Source organism: Podarcis tiliguerta (genome assembly GCF_965153285.1).
Source record: "Podarcis tiliguerta genome assembly, chromosome: 1".
NCBI lineage: Eukaryota > Metazoa > Chordata > Lepidosauria > Squamata > Lacertidae > Podarcis > Podarcis tiliguerta.
The window spans coordinates 85,556,827-85,566,720 of record NC_139534.1 but is presented as its reverse complement, the minus strand read 5'-3'; positions in this window follow the sequence as shown (position 1 = coordinate 85,566,720).

Here is a 9,894-nt window from a genome sequence, read left to right as displayed (position 1 = left end):
ATGGATGCTCCATAGAGGCTGTTAATCCTAGGCAGAAAACTGAAGTGAGACACCCAGAAGAACGAACAGTCCAAGAGAGAGAGAACTTTTTCTGTTTAATGATAAGGAGGAAACACCTGAATTGACCCAGTTCAGCTACTTTTCTGCCTGAGAATTAGTAGACTTGTGATTATCTTCCAGTGGTTTGCAAGATTGATAACTGTTCCACCTTTTTCGTTCCCCATTGAGTCTTTCCCCCTTGCTTACTTAGCTTCCCCCATCCCACCCACGCTGCTTTGTGTGTGTGTGTGTTGCATTGTCTGTTCAAGGAGGAGGAGATGTGGGGAGATGGAATTCCCCACTTCTATTCCCACAGAAATGCAGATAAATGAACGGAACCCAACAACAACATACGCCATGCACTTGTGTTTGTGTCCAGTGTGGGGCGTGGGGTGCTCTTACTCTCCCGGTAGACTCAGCCTGGATGGGCATTGGCTGTTCCTCGGATCCACGCAGAGGAGGAGCTGCCACCCTGCGGAAGGGGGCAGACCTGCCTCGCTGCCCTGCCCTGGACTGAAGCGGATGGAAGAAGCAGCCCTCCTCGGAGCAGCTGCTCTCTCTCCACTTAGTCCCAATCTGTCAGCAAAGCTGTTCTCCAACAGGAAAAGGCATATTAATTAAAGCGTGCCATGTGGTGAGCTGTCCTAGCTTTAATTGGGATCTCAGCACACAGCATGTAAATGTCATTCTCCTCCGAAATCTGTGCAAGGGGAGCTCTGTGCTGAGAAGGGGAGGGGGAGCGCAGGCACCAAGGGGGCCACGAACCTTGATTCCCAGCCAACGTCCTCTGTGGAGCACGGACCAATTACTGCTCGTGCCCCTTCCTTTCCTTTCCCATCCCCGCTCTCCTTCCCCGAAGGAGCACTGGCCTCCCTCCCCCTCCCTCCCTTCCTCTCTCCCTCCCCACTTCCTCCACCCTGCTGTCACTGCCTGGCATCCCTGCCATGGTAATTGGGTGGGAGGCTCATTAAAACATGTTCGCTGCGTTCCAGCAAATATACGTATTTGTTTCCCCACAGCGTCCCTCGTCGAAGCACATCTCATCTGTTCTTGGTTACTTCCCTTTCCTCGTGTTTGTTTTTCCTTTCAAGTTAGCGTTGCTAGCCTGCAGCACATACTGGAGCAAATGGTGCCCAATCTGTACAGCCTGGCACACCAGACGTCCAGGTTTTTCATGCTCTGGTGTCCTGCCTGTGGTGCCAGGAGGTGAAGGGGGCCATGTCAAGTTTAAAGCTGATGAGGCTTTGACAGGAATGTTTCCACCCTTCACTGTCTCTTTTCCCCTTGTCCGACTCTCCTTCGTGTGACTTGAACAACACAGCTGGTCTTCCACAGGGGTAAGCTAATGTGGTGCCTTCCAGAAGTTGCTGGACTCCCATCAGCCTCTATCAGCACAGCCAATGGCCCAGGATGATGGGAATTGTAGTCTGACAACATTGGGAGGACACCGCATTGACTCTCCTGGTCTACCATCACAGTGGTGGCCTGCTTCCTAACAAGTGCATGTGTGTTTCTCCCAACAAAGCTGTTCAAGAGCTGGATTCTCAGCCACGACAACATGGCCATAGCTCAGGGGAGAATGACTGCGGGGCAAAAATGCCTTTTCTTTCAGGACATCTTCACTGAAGATGGAAGTACTGTCTTCTCTCTAGTCCCTCTTAGCGATCTCTTAAGCAAGTTTGGAGTAAAGGAATTCAGGAAGTCCGAAAAGAAAGCCAAGGCAATTCTGCTCTAAGACTCCAACAGATCTCATCCAACAAGGTACAGGCTTGTGACTTCAATGAGCTGTAGGTCAGACAAAATCTTTGGAGGCCTGATGCTGACCACCGGTCACCAGCTTGCTGTGATGATGCAGGTGCTCTGTTTTCCCTCCACCAAGCTATGCTTACTTGAAAGAAACTCTGGTTTCTTCATAAAGCTGAAGTATCTGATTATTAGTAAAATGTTACATAACAAAGCATTTAAGCAGGGGTATGCACAGACCATTAAAATCCACAGAGACACTGAAAATCGAAGAAGGTAGTCTATTAAGAAATAATGAGTTTGGCATTCAAAATGTATCATAAAAGTAGTATTAATCTGCGTGACTGACTGAATCCAAAGAGTGCTCCATAATGGTTCCTCGTTATACCGAAAAAGTGACAAGTGGGGTGACGCAGGGTTCTGTCCTGGGGGTTTATAAACAACTAGGATGGAGGTATTAAGGGGATGCTCATCAAATTTGCAGATGACATCCAACTGGGAAAGTGTTTAACTTTTATTAAGGAAATGGTGCCAGCAGTGAACAAAAGGATATTGCCCATCCTCAGGACATGAACCAGTCCTTGTCATACAAGATGGCAAGGAGCGGGGTCTTGTGAAAGACAATCAGGAAACTTTGTGCAAATAGGATTCCATTCTTCGTGCTAATGAAAGCAGAGTAAGTAGCATATTTCTACCTAGCAACAATGTTGATTAGTTTTTACAATAAGAAAGCAGGAGGAGAGGTAGATAGAAAATGCATAACCACTTCCTGGAATGCCTTTCTGAAAGAGACCAGCGTGACAACACCCTGCCCTGCAGTCTATGCCTGTCAGATTGATCCTGCAAAAGAAATGGATCAGATACCTGCAGTTGGCAAGGCATGAAACTTGGACAAGCATAGTTAGCTCCTAAAGAGGGTTTGGGCCCCTTTCTAAAATGGACGTTATTTATGTTAAGCTGCAACATACAAGTGAAATGGCAGCCCTTACATCACTTACCTGGGAGTAAGACCCATTGACTTTAATAGGACTTACTTCTGAGTAGACATGATTAGGCTTGTGCTATACACTTTTGTGGCCAACGCAGGCCTAGCTCAACATTATAAACGTGCCAGGCCAGCAAAAATCCACAGCGAAGAGCCCAAAGAAGAGAGTTTGGTAGGCAGGGGCACTCACGACTTGTGCTTGTCCTTATGCTGTTGTACTGAGGCAGCAGCTGAGGCAATTATTTCTGGTGGCTGGGGTTTTTTGGGTCCACTTTCAGGGGAATCTACACCTAGGCAACCGAGGAGAGAACAGTTAAGAACATCTAAGGAGCCCTACTGGATCAGGCCAAAGGTCCATCAGTCTAGCATCCTGTTCTCACAGTGGCCAACCTGATATCTATGGGAAGCCCACAAACAGGAAATGGGTGCAACAGCACTCTGCACATTTGTATTTCCTGCAACTATTATTCAGAGGGGGTAGAGTAGAACCATTATAGATAGTAGCCATTGATAGTCCTGTTCTCCATGAACATGTCCTAATACTTTTTTAAAGCCCTCCAAGTTGGTGGCCATTCCTACGTCTTGTGGGAGTTTAACTATGTGCTGTACTTTCTTTCGTCTGTCCTGAATCTTCTTCCAACATTCAGCCTCAATGGAAGGTCTGAAGTTCTTCCATCATCTTATGCACCTTTGACTTATACAAACGCAACCCTTTCTAAAAAAAATTCAAAGTCCTCATAAAGTAGTGGCCATGAAGAGAAAGGAAATTGTAAACATTGTTTACTGAATGTGGAAAATAAAATATTATTTAAAAAAAAAAAAAGAAGAGAAAGGAAATTGGGTGTGTGGGAGGGTCCTCAAACAGAAAGTTAGTGAAGCGCACGTCTTACTCCATGGTTAAGATACCATGCCTTTGTCACACCTGCTGCCAAAGACTACACTTCAGGTTATTTTATACAACCAAATCTTTTTTGGGCTGTTTGCAAAGCTCTCCCTACATTGCTAGTACTACCATGTAAATAACACTGGTTGCCAGTGCGGGGTGAATTTGGAGGCAGAGAGTAAAACATTTCCACCCTCAGGAATTCGGTGTGATTTCTCTGCTCCCTTGTAGAAAATGTAGTGTGGTCTTTTTCCTGTAATTTTAAAGCTAGGTCCTGATAAGATCATAGCTATTAAAATAGGTTGCTCAATTCCCAGTTCAATAATACAGTAATACCCTGATAGGATCACAGGTTGGCTCTGATCACAGATCAGCTCTAATCTATCCTTCAGAGCAGAGCACTGGGCAAAGCTGCTGTTTCAGAAGCGAACTTTAATTTGCAGATTATTTATTTTTGTGTCAGACTTAAGACGGAGCTGGGGATAAGCAAGAGCCTGTTATCAGCACGGCATTCTCTGGCTGCTGACCAGGCATTTCAGCAGACTTTTTTCCTCTCTCCTCCCAGAGAGGTTTTAATGGGCTCCAAAGTGCTTTGATGTATGGTTTCTGAAACCAACCTCTGTCCTTCCACCTACTCCAGCAAGATTTCTCATCTTTTTTTATTATACTGCTTAGAGCTCCACTTCTATAGAAAGCTTGTGCCGCATGCAACTTGAAGCCAGAGGGGCCCCAGTCCAGCTGAAGTTGTGACTAATGCTGCCATCTTTATTCACATTTACTTGAAAGTATGCCCCACTAATCACAGGAGAACATGGTGATGGAGTAACCCCAGGCTGGAATGTGCTGCGGGTTTTATTAGAAAGCAGTGGAACTTAAGGCAGTCGCCTTGTCCTAGAGCAGCTTTACCCCAGCTTGGTGTCTCGTGATGTTTTTGGACTACAGTTCCCATCCCATCCCTTGACCATTGGCCCTGCTTGCTGCTGATGGGGAGTTGCGGTCCAAAACACCTGGGTGGCACCAGGTATGGGAAGGCTGTTCTACCAGTTCCAATGGACATTGGGCCCAGTCGCTTACTTCCATTTCTGCACCTTCTCCCAAGAGATTTTATTTGCTTTCCTGTTGTTTTGTTTTTCACACGGGAAGTAGTTGAGCAAAACGTGCAAACCCCCTGGAGCAGTTTGCAGACCTGAAGAACATCTCAGTGTCAAACTCTTTTGTACCATGTAAGTTTTTTAAAATTCAGATAGATCCGTATGTCTAAAATTGATTATTAGTTTTACCCTGGGGGAGTTGCTGCCTGCACCCTGTTTTGGCACAGATCACCAGTGGTGCACTCCCTTCCATTGTTTTGTAACTAACAAATAACCTCCTTGCTACGCTTAGCTTTCTGAAGGTAAATATAGCATTTACCTCTTGCTCCAATGGGCTAAAGCACAATGTGTGTCTTTTGTTAAGTTGCCAAACAGTAGGGAAAACATAAATAGGCAGAAGACTGACCATGGTGCTGAAATGGCTATAATGATTCTGCCAGAGAATTAAGGGCACGACGGATCCAAAATAAAAGTTACTTCCCTAATTTGAGGATTATTTTGCTACTGCCAGGAAATCACCTAAGAGACATGACGGCTGAGAGACATGTAGGATTGTCTCCAATGCTAGTCCTACTCAGAGTAGATCCACTGAAATAAATGAACGTGACTAACTTAAGAAATGTAAGCTTAACACAGATGTTGCCTAAGTGTTGTAGGAAATCTCTTCCACACTGTCTGATCCCATCTTGCTCAGGTTACTTTAGGAAAAAGAAATTACTTGTGCCATTCAAATGGAATGACTCTTCACACCAGCACCTCTCGGGAGAAGAAACATGTAGTTTGGCTGGCCTACATTTTCCCTCCTTACGGTTGGTGCTGCAGCAGTCTGGGACTTAGCCTTGAGGGAAAGAGGCTGTGCTGCTAAATTAATGTGTGAGTTGGACCTTAGACTGATTAAGGATGCAATCAAATACCCACTTACCTGAAAGTGAGCCTCATTTAACTCAATGGAACTTACTTCTGAGTAGACATATGTAGGATTGCACTGCAAATTTGATAAATGTTTATGTTGTTATAAGACTTATTACCTTGATCCTCACCATCTCATGTTTTATCTTCAAAGAATGTCACTTTGTCTTTTTTTGAAGCGGAACATATTTGCTATTTATGATATTTGGCAGCATTTTTATACCACTCATTAACAATGAATTATCTGGGCCATGTACATTTTAAAAACACACACACCAGGAAACATAACACCACACACCAGTTTTGCTATGGCTACCCTCCCTCTCCAATTTTACTCCTGCCAAATCCCAGTGAAAGTTACCCAGAAGCCGGTCTGACTCCAGGATGATGAACTGTAGTTGCCACCTTGACAAAAATGACAGGTAAGTTTCTACTCCACTCTTTCACCTGCCCCTTCCTCTGTGAAACAGACAAGGCATGGCTCTTCTTCAATTATCCCTGGTAATGAGACAGTGGAGATAATTAACAAGAAGACAGCAGTGTTATTCTGTCAAGTAAATATCATGGTTGTGTTCTCAAACTTGATCCTGCTGAAATGTTCAAGGCCATCAGAAAGCCTCTTCCGTTACCAAGTGCAGTGGGTTCAGCCATAGGCATAATTAGAAGAGCCTCAGTTGCCTAATGAAGACTGACTGGTAGCTATTAGGAGGGTGACATTAAAACGCTTAAATGCTATGGAAGATGTGGCAGGCCCACATCTGCCTGCCCACTGTGAAAGTGCCCAAGTTGCACTGCCAGAAGCCCCCTGCTAATCACCTATATCAAAGCAAATACTAATTAAAGCAATTATTTAAGGAAGAAACCAAACTGATACTTGTGCATTTCCAAAAGCAGCCTTGCTCAGCCACTAAGTTTCTGCTGCTGGGCTCTAGGGGCCTGGAGTAAAGAACGGCAACAAATGGAATAACCAGGGACAAAGCCGTGTTTTATAATATGCCTCAAAATGCTCCAGCTGCAGGACTTTGGCCGTGGCCATGGACTACGGAGAACAAGAACAGCATCAGCACTATGCACGCCCTCAAGCATCTCTCAAGTCATTCAGTTTTGCTCTGTTAACTGTGTGCCTTTGTCTTGCCCAATATTGGCTCAATTCAGACATAATGACAAGCCATGGTCTGTCATTACGAGGACAATTATGTGCAAGCCAAAGGCTCACGTGCTCCCTTTTCCCGTTCCTCTGCATGCAAAGGGAAGGAGGGGAGATCAGAAGTTTCTGCTTCTAGCTGATGATACCACAATACAAATTTGCATCCCAGTAAGCAAAGTCTACTCCGCTTGAACCGTTGTCTGTCCGCAGAAAAATGAAGAGAGGGATTTTATTGTGCTGGTCATTTGTTATGTATTCCATTGTACACTGCCAATACACTTTTTATGAGTTGACTGTTTATATATATTCAGATAAATTAATTAATAAGGGGGAAAGAAGATTCCAAACTAGGATCAAAACATGGTTTGGGATCCTGGTTTGTGGGCAAGCTACAGTTTGAGCAAACCAAGGTTTCTTCTTATTTCATAATGCTAGTGCTCAGGATCATCCAATGACTGGAAGAGATTCAGGGCAGACCAAAGAAAATACTTCACACAAGGCATAACTGAATCCATCAAATTCAGTTCCATAAGATGGGGGTGATAACTAACAGCTTAGGTGGTTTTCAAAGGGGACTTAGACTACTTCATACAGCCTCAAGCTTCAGAAGTAGTGTGACTCTGAAGAGCAGTCACAGAGGAACAACAGATGGAGAGAGCTTTTGCTCTTATGTCCTTCCTGGGGACATCGGATTGTCTACTGAAGAACAGCCTTCTGGACTACATAGGCCTTAGTCTGATCCAGCAGAGTTCTTCTTCTGTTAACACAAGGACACAACAGCAAATCGCACTCTCCTGCTAACTAGAAGTGGAATCTACTAATCTCTTCCACTCTTACATGGAAAAGGGAGGCAGGAATGGGAGAACAAATGAGCAGGGATGACTATGAGGTGATGAGAAGTAGTACAGCTGAAAATGCTGGCAGCGTTAAGATAAATTCAACAGTGTAAAAAAGTTTTGATGGATGCTGTAATGGAATACTGAATGGTATAGTTTTTTTGTAAAATATGCAGGGATTTATGATATGTAAAATGAACCATGGAAAGAGGAGGGAAGTCATTGATATTTTAAGGATGTAAAATGAGTATTTTAAATTGTAAAACAGAAAACTTAATAAAATTATATGTATATAGTTTTACATATGAGAGAAGTATTGGCCGCTTCCCCAAAAACATTTCCTGCTACCCCTTTTGCTCCTAGCCACAGTATATTAAGGTCCTATAAAGGGACCCCTGACCATTAGGTCCAGTCGTGGCCGACTCTGGGTTGTGGCGCTCATCTCACTTTATTGGCCAAGGGTGCCGGCGTACAGCTTCCGGGTCATGTGGCCAGCATGACTAAGCCGCTTCTGGCAAACCAGAGCAGTGCACAGAAACGCCGTTTACCTTCCCGCCGGAGCGGTACCTATTTATCTACTTGCACTTTGATGTGCTTTCGAACTGCTAGGTTGGCAGGAGCAGGGACCGAGCAATGGGAGCTCACCCCATCACGTGGATTCGAACTGCTGACCTTCCGATCGGCAAGTCCTAGGCTCTGTGGTTTAACCCACAGCGCCACCTGCGTCCCTATTAAGTCCTATTAAGTATTGATTAAATCATTGCTCTTCCGATAATGGGCTAAGCCACCTCTTTGCTCCCCCAAACTCGTTTCTCTGGGGCCATCCCTGGAGCTTGCATATGCCCATCTTTGTAAGCATGATTTGTTACTGCATCTGAACTCAGTCAAAGTGTAACCTAAACTGATGTTTTCGAGGAAGATGGCATTCATGGTGTTCATTACTGTCCTTTATGTATCTGTGGCCAGAAAATTCAGAGCTTTCCCATCTTAATTTCCTGGTGTCATCTATCACTCAGAGCTATGAATATGGAAATTCCATTTAACTTAGAGTGTCTGGAATCAGTCAGTTTTGATACTCAGTCTTCTATTTTATTTAGTACACCTTGGTTTTTAACCCAACTGGGTCTGAAATGCAGCTGACGTAAGGATAAAACATATAATAATAAAAATTAAGAAATTTAGTTAATAAACCTCAACACCAGCACACCAGCTATCAGTCAATAATTTCAATAGTTTCTTGCCTCTTGCCATATGATGTTGGGGCAACCATCTGGCCACTTACTGTTGTGTAGCATATTTGTTAAATGTGTGGGATGTGAGCCCAGAAGTTCATGGTTTAATTCATGAATGAGGGGCTTGTAACACCCACCCACACTCAATACTGTTGGATTCCAACTTCCATCACTCCCAGCCAAGATGGCCACTGGCTAGGGATGATGGGAGTTGTAGTCTCATCACATCTGAGGAACCCATAATTCCCTATCCCTGGTTTCAATCTCACTTCAGCCTTACCTTATAGCCACCTAACATAATAATCCAGATACTGTATACTTTACAGGATTGTTTTTAGGGTTACCAAGGTATTAAACATGAAATGCCTTCAACCCTTGTAATGTACAGTGCAAATGCTAAGTGTTGCATAGACCTCCCTGTCTCTGTGCCCAATATAGCTTCCTCACTCCATAAAGCCTTCCATCTAAGCACACAGAAATACCATTTTTCACACTAGAGCCCTCTCATATTACAGGTAAATATCATGATCTATAAAAATGTCATCTATGCAGATTTCTCACACTTGGTTCAGGGGCATAAGCAGATAAACACAGGAAGATGGATAAGCACTCTTGGCAATGTTTTTGTTGCATGGTATCAGTTCTGCTCTCTAAAATGTTTAGGTAGAAGTTCCTCATAAGAGCTGGAGTGCCAAGCAATATTCCATACCATGAACAGATTCCAGTAATGGGTTTGTTTGGGGTTTTTTTTTTAGATCACCATGCCCTGGCTTTATGTCAGATTCCTTTGGTTGACTGCCATTCTCCTGTGTTTGAGCAGGGCTGTGCTTCTAACAGTTGCAGTCTAGCTTGGCAATGCCTTTGTGGTGCCCTCAGATGAAAGCATCATAAAGCCTGGTGTATTCTAGTGACTGGGCAGGAGAATGGAGGGAAAGGACAGGTGCCCAATGTCACTTGATGCTGAATAGTTGTCCAATTACCTTTTTTTATTCATGCAATCAGGATAATAGAAAGGTGGGCTCCCTTCAT